This window comes from Dendropsophus ebraccatus, chromosome 6 (genome assembly GCF_027789765.1).
Source record: "Dendropsophus ebraccatus isolate aDenEbr1 chromosome 6, aDenEbr1.pat, whole genome shotgun sequence".
Taxonomy (NCBI): Eukaryota; Metazoa; Chordata; class Amphibia; order Anura; family Hylidae; genus Dendropsophus; species Dendropsophus ebraccatus.
The window spans coordinates 4,078,718-4,090,409 of record NC_091459.1 but is presented as its reverse complement, the minus strand read 5'-3'; positions in this window follow the sequence as shown (position 1 = coordinate 4,090,409).

The following is an 11,692-nucleotide window of genomic DNA, read 5'->3' as shown; positions in this document are numbered from 1 at the left end:
TGTTTTGCCACAATAAGGTTACAGGTTAAAAACCTTTTCATGCATCCTTTACCTGATGAAGCGCACATGCGCGCGAAATGGCCGTCATGTTTATGTTGTCTTTGGGAAGTAGGTTGGCGCCTGCTGAATAGTGAAATAGTGAAATTCTCAGATTCCATACATCCAAAATTAGTTTTCAGATAGGCAAAGAATTTGGGAAGTTTAATGGAACTGATAGTTGGGAGTAACTCCTTACAGAGAAAAAAGAAAACTCCGTACACATTCCATCAGTTAGGGCTCTATGTCTTGAGTTGAAGATCCCTATTAAATATTTCTTTAATTCTGAAGGAAGTAAGAGATTTGAAATAAGGCATTTTAGAACATGTTAATCAAAGAGGGGACATGTATGTAATAACGAAGAATTAATAAACGCCTTTCTGTCATTTGCAGTAACATTTGACATTTCTTCAGACATGTCAAGGGTTAAGACACGGCCGTAGGTAGAGTATAGCCAAAGAAGGGCGGGGGAAGGACTCAGGCGGTGAGCCCTAATCTGATCCCACCAGCTGACCCTGCCTACTGTGGACAATCACCTAGGACCTAATCCCTTCTTCCGATAAAGGTTATAACAAAGAACAAGGACAAGACAGACTTACATATAAAGGGTGGTCAACAGGCCAGACTCAAAACCAAACAGGCAGCAAATTACGAATACAGAAGAATAGTCAGGCCACAGAGCCGTCGTCAGGGTCTTAGGTCCTTGGGAGAGAATGGCCCCCACTCTCCCACTAAATTGATTATGAACAGACTATCTACTAGAAGTCAGACTGAATTAATACTGGTGCTTCATCAAAGCATCTTTTGAGCTGTCCAAAGGCCTGATTCTGGGGACCAATTGACCAGATCGGGCCAATTTCCTGGTAAGATCAGTTTATGATCTGACGCCAACTGAGAAGTTCATAATGAATTTACGATAGTAGTTAGCAAAACCTAGGAATCCTTTGAAGTACTTTCAAGCAGGTAGGACATTCCCTGTTTTCAAAAGCAGTGATTTTAAACGGATCTGTAGTATCCAGTACAGGTGTGCCTCTAACTTTTTATTGCACTTCCAATGGAAAGAAGGAAAGTCGGAGCACGTCTTTAAACGCAGCAATCTTAGTCTTTATTCAGCAAACAGGCAGTGCAGATGAATGTGAAGACTGAACAGGGTTCTTAAAGTGGGATATACTCAGAGATCTTCTGTGTTTTCCCCACTAGGTGGCACTACTGTGTTTTTGTATGCCTTATTTTTTGCACAACTGAAGCAAACACTGGGTTAAACTGTTTATGTCACATGTAATTCTTATGTCTAGTTAAAGGTGCAGGAATTTTCCCTTCTTTTTCTCTCCTATCACCACTTTCCTTTCTTCTACACACACAGCCCCACCAGACTTAGTTGCCTATATAAAAGGAGGTCAGTTCCTGCTGGGAAGGGTTCTTTTTCCAGTCACTAGAAAGAGCCACACAAGTCAGCAAGCAGTCACCACTTGCATGCAGTGCTAGAACCCTAAGGAGGAAAGGATGTCCTTTGAAGATCACCTTATCCATACCAGGGATACTCTCAACACAGTACAGAGCAGTGACCCGTATCCAATTAAGCACTGACCCCAGTAGAACAAAGCTGCAACTAGCCTACGTTTTCTACTGCGTAACGCATGGCTGTCCTAAAAGGATTTGTGAAGTCTGTTTCACCCAGCGCAGCGACCTGGGGCCTCATACTACCCTTATAGGACAGGTAACCCAACTCTGTAGGGCATTAGTTGGTCAGAAACATGAAAACAAGTGTTTCTTCTTCTCTCAACTATACTATCCCACAGAGTACAAAGCTACAATGGACAGGGCCTTAAGACGCTCCTCTACTCTCACCTCTGTTGTTGCAACTACTTCAACCTCTCACCTGCACCTGCAGTTGCCTTATTCTGTATTTGCACTGGAAAAGTATCTCAGTAAATGGACGCTATTTTGGTTAAGTTACTGGACTCTGTCAGTCATTTTTGCACCTACACGCCAGGTTACACTTGGGTTATCCAAAGCTGCGGAAGCAGCGCCTGTCTGACCGGGGGTGGATGTCTACACTACTCCAGGCTACATGTGACAAGTGCCCAAGTGACCCACACCCACCTAGCAACCACAACACCGCTAGAGCTACCCCAACCAAGAGGCACCGCCGCTGCTACACCGCAGAGCCATGCAAAAATAATTTGGTGTTGGCACATAACACAGAAAAGTGACCTTTTGGAGCTTGAACGGGCACTTGGACAGCTTGACAAAAAGGTGGCTCTTATGTAATAATGTATCCACAAACATGCAACAAGCCAGCTGCATCCACTCACAGAAAAATCCACAGGTGCACAAATCACTTCAAAGCAGAAGTTCAGCATCCGATGTGGATTAAAAACTTTTTTTTTTATTTTCAATACGGGACAGTCATGGAAAAAACATTGTTTATGCGTTTTGGCGAGAGCCTTTTTCATAATCAACTTAAGTAACAATGACGTGATCGTCTAACGAATGATCCCAGTCAGGAGAAAAAGTCAAGACGTTACTAAGGTAATCAACAACAAATAGAGTCAGGAATTCTCTAAATATATGTTTAACGAAGTGTCAGAAAATGGCCGGTCCATTGCACAACCTGAAGGGCACCAAAGGACTCTAAGGGTGCTATTACACCAAGCAATTTTCCGACGACTAACGATTAACGATAAACGATCTTAAACGATCGCTATTGCGTACGTTTCAGCTGTGAATTCTTATTCCACCGAACGATATGCGAACGATGTGCGAACGATGAGCGAACGATCAAACGATAAAAATAGGTCCGGATCCTATTAAACGATCAACGATTTCTTGTTGGTCGTTTAATCGTTGCCTGCTATTACACGAAATGATTATCGTTCAAATCCGAACGATTTACCGATTTTTCGAACGATAATCGTTCCGTGTAATACCACCCTAAAGGTCTCCAATTTATCTTGATCCCCTGAAAAGCTATCTGGTAATAACATCGCAGGTTGAGGAGTACTAGCCACGACCAGGAGTAGAGCAGTAGCGGGATTTTCTGTCACCTTGACCTGGTTCTCAGTACACGTACTTGAGTTGCCAGCTTGGCCACCAAATCATCCACCCTCTCAATACGGTTAACCAAGTCCTGTATACTCGCCATAAGTATTGAAGAGACTTGCCAGTCACAAAAAGACACCTAACTTTCAAACCTTCCTTCTGGGTGGCACTGATCCGTCACACCCTGGTTGCTAGATGTTCTGGCCGGGATATGGAACACAAATGCCTTGGACTTTGCCTGGCTATATCACGGGATCACAGAGGGTCATGGGAATCGCAGCGGTAAATACTAGCCAGACCACTGCTTTTAAAGCAGAGTGGTGGTCGGAAACCTAAACAACGAGCACTCAACATGAGGTTGAAAATGGCAAGTATATCTGAAGTATATCAAGTATATCTGAAGAAGAAAGCTAAGTAGCTAAATGAATATATTTGCGAAAATATTAAGCTTGCTGTGCCCGACATGTGTACCTATATTAGTTGAGATGAGAGTACCCCTATAACCCCATTCAATAGGTAATGGGTAGAGATGAGTGCAACCTGAGCATGTATGAGTCCAATCGTTTGGCATTTGAATACCGATGGCTGAAGAAGTTGGCTGTATGGCTGTATCCATGTTTTCCAGGACTTCCTAGGGCTTCATCCAACTTCTTCAAGAATATATAAGAAATATTGCTTTTATTTGGTTTATTAAAATAATGTATTGAGGTCATTTGGGGGAGAAGACACACCTATCTATGACAGGAGGAGGATATATAGGTTAGGACCCAGATGATTTACAGTCCATCTCCAAGCTCCGGGTGAGAAAGGCTTATTAAGGGGGGACAAAAACAATGCACATTTTTTGGTGGTACATGTTGCAATAACCAATATTTTGTTTGTACATCGGTTGGCTGTGAGTGCTGCAGTTTTGCCTCCCCCCCAATTTCACATTTATCCAGTTATGCTATCTTTCACATTATAACTAAATGCCCCTGCTGTATAATGCACATTTACCTATGGCTGCGTGTTTGGAGCACCTTCCCATCCTGTAGGTCTGTCTATTAATTGGGACTCCTACCTAGAAGATTGTCGCATTGTCGTCCTTCTCTAATTGCATTTTTGCTGTTTAATCAACATTTGTGGATAAAATAGTACAAAAAAACCCCAATAGTACACATATAAAACAAAATACACGCGGAAGCGCCCATATCCATAGCTTCTATACAAAGGAAACCACTCAGCACAATTGTACATATTCTGTGTGTTCCCTGCTGCACAGTACAGCTCTACAGCAGAGAACCAGATCAGGGTGATGATTGGTTCCCTTTAATGTCCAGTAAAATAGCAGGTAATCTGTCCGCCTGGTCAGGGTCTCGATAACCTATAATTATGGAATCTTTTGTCCACTTGTACTTATGTTTCTTTCATAATAGATGCAGCATTTAGGTGTTCTTGACAGAATTTCAAACTCTGTAAGGCCCAGTACACACAGGTATTCGCTCTGATAGGTAACATCATGAAATCTTAACATACAAACACATTACACAGTACAATATATTTTTTTACTTATAAGCTATTTTTAGGTCAATATAAAGTACCATTTGTACTTAGTATGTATTTAAGTATTTAAGTAAGTAAAGATAATTTTAATGGGGCACTCCTGCGAAAATCTCTTTCTTTCAAATCAACTGGTTTCAGAAAGTTATGTAAAATTGTAATTTACTTCTATTAGAAAATTTCCAGTCTTCCAGTACTTATCAGCTGCTGAATGTCCTGCAGGGAGTGGTGTACTCTCTCCAGTCTGACACACTGCCACCTCTGTCCATGTCAGAGAGGTTTTCTATGGGGATTTGTTGCTGCTCTGGGAAGTTTTTGCGCTTTCGTTTTTTCCTCCTTGTGTTGAAAAGGCCATAGCGCTTGCATTTTTTCACCTACAGACCCACATTGCCCTTATTTTTTACACCACTAATTGTAATTTGCAATGGCATACATAATTTTTGCATTTATCATGCTGCAGAACCAGGAAAAAAATTATTTGCGCAGTGAAATAGAAAAAAAAAAAAACATTTGGGGAGGGGTGTGTGTGTTGTGTTTACGCTGTTCGCCCTATGGTAAAAATGACATGTTAAATATATTCCTTAGGTTGGTACAGTTACAATGATATGTCACTTGTATAACTTTTATTTTATTTGACAGCTTTTAAGAAATAAAAAAAAAAAAACTAAATGGTTCTTAAAATTACTCTATGACTGTGCTTATAACACTTTTATTGTTTAATCTATGGGGCTGTGTGAGGTGTAAAAGGTGTCGTTTACCGTGCATGATCATGTGCGTAATAATGTAATAGTTCAAGCAAATACGGACACGGCAATACCAAATATGATTATTTTTCGATTAATTTATAATTAATTAAAATATTTTTATTTATAAAATGGGAAAAGGGGAGATTCAAATTTTTATTAGGGTAGGGCGTTTTTTATAAAAACTTTTTTTTTTTTTACTTTACATTAATTAGAAGTTAACCTATGTGACTTCTAATACAATTACACTGATCTATCATATAGATCAGTGTAGTGTACATAATACAGCACTGATCCACTAGATAACTGCTGTATTGCTCTGGTCTTCTGCAGACCAGATCTATCGATTTCAGAGCCTGGATAAGCGCCAGTCTCATGCTGAGGTCCGGCCAGCTCAGAAAAAGGGATATCCCCTCTGTGGTCCTCAACTACACATAGCAGCCGGTAGCAGCTTTGGATGCCTACCGCACCAGTACTGACCAGACGTACGCCCGCACCAGTACTGATCAGACGTAGGCCCGCACCAGTACTGACCAGACGTGGGCCCGCACCAGTACTGACCAGACGTAGGCCCGCACCAGTACTGACCAGACGTAGGCTCACACCAGTACTGACCAGATGTAAGCTCGCACTAGAACTGACCAGACGTAAGCCCGCACCAGTACTGACCAGACGTAGGCCCGCACCAGTACTGACCAGACGTAGGCCCACACCAGTACTGACCAGACGTAGGCCCGCACCAGTGCTTACCAGACGTAGGCCCGCACCAGTACTGACCAGACGTAGGCTCGCACCAGTACTGACCAGAGGTAGGCCCGCACCAGTACTGACCAGATGTAGGCTCGCACCAGTACTGACCAGACATAGGCCCGCACCAGTACTGACCAGACGTAGGCTCGCACCAGTACTGACCAGACATAGGCCCGCACTAGTACTGACCAGACGTAGGCTAGCACCAGTACTGACCAGTTGTAGGCCTGCAGCAGTACTGACCAGACGTAGGCCTGCACCAGTACTGACCAGACGTAGGCTCGCACCAGTACTGACCAGACGTAGGCTCGCACCAGTACTGACCAGACGTAGGCCCGCACCAGTACTGACCAGACGTAGGCCCGCACCAGTACTGACCAGACGTAGGCCCGCACCAGTACTGACCAGACGTAGGCCCGCACCAGTACTGACCAGATGTAGGCCCACACCAGTACTGACCAGATGTAGGCCCACACCAGTACTGACCAGATGTAGGCCCACACCAGTACTGACCAGACCTAGGCCCACACCAGTACTGACCAGACATAGGCCTGCCCCAGTACTTACCAGACGTAGGCCCGCACCAGTACTGACCAGATGTAGGCCCGCACCAGTACTGACCAGACGTAGCCCGCTCCAGTACTAACCAGACATACAGTAGGCCCGCACCAGTTTGTGTGACTTTTTGAAAAGCCGGAAATGATAAATATTTTGTCTAAATACTCAAAACAGGCAGATTAAAAAAAAGTTGCATCTAAAAAATATTCACCTATCAAATGCTGGTTTATAAATACAACTTAGAACAAAAATGGGTGAAAAATCCAATTATTCACCTAAAAGTAGGGGCAGAGCCCTTGATAAATGTCCCCCGAGGTGTATTGGGAGGAGCCCTCCTTTACAGTGCTAAAATAAGTATCCAAAACAGCAGCGCTACTGTATATAATGTGATAATATAAGGTGTACGCACTGGTTCAGCCCACGTCAGTCATGCATGTATTATAAGGGGACAGATCTGCTGATACGCTGCTTCTTCTGCTCTCTAGGTTCTTTGTTATTCGGCCTTGCAGCATAATTTCTGAAATCATTTCCTGCTACATTCCTGACTGTATTTGAGGCCGGGTTTATCTGCCGCCCTGCTGTTAGCTGACCTGCCTCCCTGTTACCAGCAGCCCAAACAGACAGCACAGCTCATGCTACCTGCTGATTAGACGCAGATTAACTCTCTGCACGCCAGATGGACAAGGAGCTGCAGAAATTCCACTTTCTCTGGGTCTGTGGTCGGTGCCTCATTGAGCCGTCTGACATCACACTACATATGGTTCTAACAGACGCACATTGTGTATAGGAGGCAATACTAAGGTTTTTACTACTAATAGTATTGGCTTTCCTTAAGAAAATATGCATCAAATGCAGGAGGGCGATTATTTACAGATTTTCCATTTTATATTTTGTTACAAATAGTTTTTAATTTCTATTTGTGCTAATTTTTTTAGTTTCTTTTTTTAAATTAACTTTTTGTCCACTGTCCCATTCAGAAACGGAGATCCACTGTCCATCGTCAAGTGCGCAACAAGTGATTGTTTTATTGTCAGCGCATAGTACAACATATGGCAACAACTTGACCCTCACAAATGTGTCAATTACCCGATTAACCAATCAGTGTACAAAGCACCTGATTTATCATGACTTGTGACTTAAGGGTATGTGCACACTATGGAATTTGCACGGAAATCCCATAACTTATCATGGCAGAGATCACAGGTGTCAAACTCAAATCCTCCAGCTTTTACAAAACTACAAATCCCATCACGCCTGGAGAGACAAAGCTCTGTAAAACAAAGCAGAACTTACCAGAAATCCAGGTCCAGTTTCCTAAAGGCAGCTACATAACAGCTATACTTACTGTATCCAGGTCCAGTCTCCTGAGGGCAGCTATATAACAGCTATACTTACTGTATCCAGGTCCAGTCTCCTGAAGGCAGCTATATAACAGCTATACTTACTGTATCCAGGTCCAGTCCCCTGAAGGCAGCTACATAACAGCTATACTTACTGTATCCAGGTCCAGTCTCCTGAGGGCAGCTATATAACAGCTATACTTACTGTATCCAGGTCCAGTCTCCTGAAGGCAGCTATATAACAGCTATACTTACTGTATCCAGGTCCAGTCTGCTGAAAGCAGCTATATAACAGCTATACTTACTGTATCCAGGTCCAGTCTCCTGAAGGCTGCTATATAACAGCTATACTTACTCAGGGCCGTTTCTGCCATGAGGCGGAATGAGTATTCCGCCTCAGGCGGCAGATTCTGCGCCCCTGCAGGGGGCGGCAGACAGCAGCCCTGCAGCCGCTCACCTGTCCTGCCGCAGCTGTCCCGTCGCCATCGCTCACCGCTGTCTTCCCGGCCCTGCAGCCGCTCACCTGTCCTGCCGCAGCTGTCCTGTCGCCAACGCTCACCGCTGTCCCGCGCCGTCAGCCAGCAGCTGTCATCACCCTCCAGCGAGTCATGAGTGCCCGGGGTCAGTGGGGGCATCACGGCCCCTGCTGACCCCGGGCACTCACGACTCGCTGAAGGGCGATGACAGCTGCTGGCTGACGGCGCGGGAGCACGGAAGGGAACAGCGGTGAGCGTTGGAGGCAGGACAACCCATCGGCGGCAGGACAGGTGAGCGGCTGCAGGGCCGGGAAGACAGCGGTGAGCGTTGGCGGCGATGACAGCTGCTGACTGACGGCGCAGGACAGCGGTGAGCGTTGGCGGCGGGACCGGACAGCTACTGCAGGACAGGTGAGTGGCTGCAGGGCCGGCCGGGGAGGGGGGGGTTGTGCAGGCGCGGGGGGGGGGGGGGGGGTTGTTGCTAGTGAGGGGGCGGCCGCCTGAGGTTTGCCTCAGGCGGCAGAGACCCCAGAATCGGCCCTGTACTTACTGTATCCAGGTCCAGTCTCCTGAAGGCAGCTACTGTATATAACAGCTATACTTACTGTATCCAGGTCCAGTCTCCTGAAGGCAGCTACTGTATATAACAGCTATACTTACTGTATCCAGGTCCAGTCTCCTGAAGGCTGCTATATAACAGCTATACTTACTGTATCCAGGTCCAGTCTCCTGAAGGCAGCTACTGTATATAACAGCTATACTTACTGTATACAGGTCCAGTCTCCTGAAGGCAGCTATATAACAGCTATACTTACTGTATCCAGGTCCAGTCTGCTGAAAGCAGCTATATAACAGCTATACTTACTGTATCCAGGCCCAGTCTCCTGACTGCTATATAACAGCTATACTTACTGTATCCAGGTCCAGTCTCCTGAAGGCAGCTACTGTATATAACAGCTATACTTATTGTATCCAGGTCCAGTCTCCTGAAGGCAGCTATATAACAGCTATACTTACTGTATCCAGGTCCAGTCTCCTGCAGGCAGCTATATAACAGCTATACTTACTGTATCCAGGTCCAGTCTCCTAAAGGCAGCTATATAACAGCTATACTTACTGTATCCAGGTCCAGTCTCCAGAAGGCTGCTATATAACATCTATACTTACTATATCCAGGTCCAGTCTCCTTAAGCTTTTTAATCTTGTGCTGGTTGAAAAGAAGAGACTGAACACATGAAGTCCTGGCCAGTACAAAGAGTCACAGCTCATTGCGTCCATCAATCACATGACCTCCTTCTCTGTCGGCGCAGATGACCTGGGAAACATGAGACTTCCTCTGTTTAGACTCTGGAAAAAAAAAAGAGTCAAAACACATTGCTGTGTTTTCGTCATAAAAAAAAGTTAATTCCAAATTTGCTTTATATCACATCTACTGTTGATTTGGGTTTTGAAAAAATAACGACAGCGACAATTTAAGTACTGCAGTTTTTTAACTTTACTTTTGCCTCGCTGTAAACTCTCCAGAGCTGGTACCTTCCTTAACCCTTTAAGGACGGAGACAATTTAAATTTTTGCTTTTTCGTTTTTCCTTCCTTGTGCTGAAAAGGCCCTAGCACTTGCATTTTCTCACCTAGAAACCCATATGAGCCCTTATCCTTATTTTTTGCGTCACTAATTGTACTTTGCAATGACAGGCTGAATTTTTTCATAAAGTACACTGCGAAACCAGAAAAAAATTCAATGTGTGGTGAAATTGAAAAAAAAAAACATGTACCAAACATGTTTATTTATATTTATAACATGGGAAAGGGGGGTGATTCAAACTTTTATTAGGGGAGGGAGCTTTTTATTAATAACAACACTTTTTTTTTCTTTTACACTTACTGTATACTAGAAGCCCCCCTGAGGTTAGGGTTATTCCCCCCTGGGGTGAGGGTTATTCCCCCCTGGGGTGAGGGTTATTCCCCCTGGGGTTAGGGTTATTCCCCCCCTAGGGTTAGGGTTATTCCCCCCTGGGGTTAGGGTTATTCCCCCCTGGGGTTAGGGTTATCCCCCCTGGGGTTAGGGTTATTCCCCCCTGGGGTTAGGGTTATTCCCCCTGGAGTTAGGGTTATTCCCCCCCTGGGGTTAGGGTTATTCCCTCCTGGAGTTAGGGTTATTCCCCCCCTGGGGTTAGGGTTATTCCCCCCCTAGGGTTAGGGTTATTCCCCCCTGGGGTTAGGGTTATCCCCCCTGGGGTTAGGGTTATTCCCCCCTGGGGTTAGGGTTATTCCCCCTGGAGTTAGGGTTATTCCCCCCCTGGGGTTAGGGTTATTCCCTCCTGGAGTTAGGGTTATTCCCCCCCTGGGGTTAGGGTTATTCCTCCCCTGGGGTTAGGGTTATTCCTCCCCTGGGGTTAGGGTTATTCCCCCTGGGGTTAGGGTTATTCCCCCTGGGGGACTTCTATTATAAGTACTCTGATCTCTCATTGAGATCTATCCTGTATACTAATAGAGGATAGATCGATGAGATAGGCACTTTGATTGCTTTCGGCTGCTGCAGCCGGAAGCAATCGGGTGCCGAGCCGGATCAGCGACATTACGGCGCAGACCCCGGACGTCGTAAGATGTGTGGATTGCTGCGGACGCCGTTGTCCCGGAGGAGCAATCCTCCCCACTAGACACCAGGGATGACTGCATTCAAGTAATCGGATGCAGCTGTCAACTTTGACAGCTGCATCCGATTACTTTATTAGCGGACCGTGCCCGCTAATAGCCGCGGTCCCGAGCTACGAGCGGCACCCAGGACCACCGCGGTTCAGAGCGCAGCCCCGCTCTGAACACATGGAGATGGCCCTGGACGTATGGGTACATCCAGGGTCGCCTAAGGGTTAAAGCGGTCATCCAGCGAAAATCTTTTCTATTAGATCAACTGTTTTTAAAAATTAATATAGATTTGTAATTTACTTCTATTTAAAAATCTTTTCCAGCATGGACAGCCTTCGGGAAAATTAAAAAAAAAAATTGGTGTACAAACGTTGCAATTTTGTTTTTTGCGCCATGCTGTTTTTTTCTAAAACACTGGAAAACCTTCACAAAAACCATTGATAATTTCTTTAGGGTAAAAAAAAATATATGTGCAAAACAAAAGCTAAATTTGTATATGTCTGAACAAGACCTTCCTCCTAACTTCATCACTGGACAATCAGCACAATCTGCAGGCACCGGCT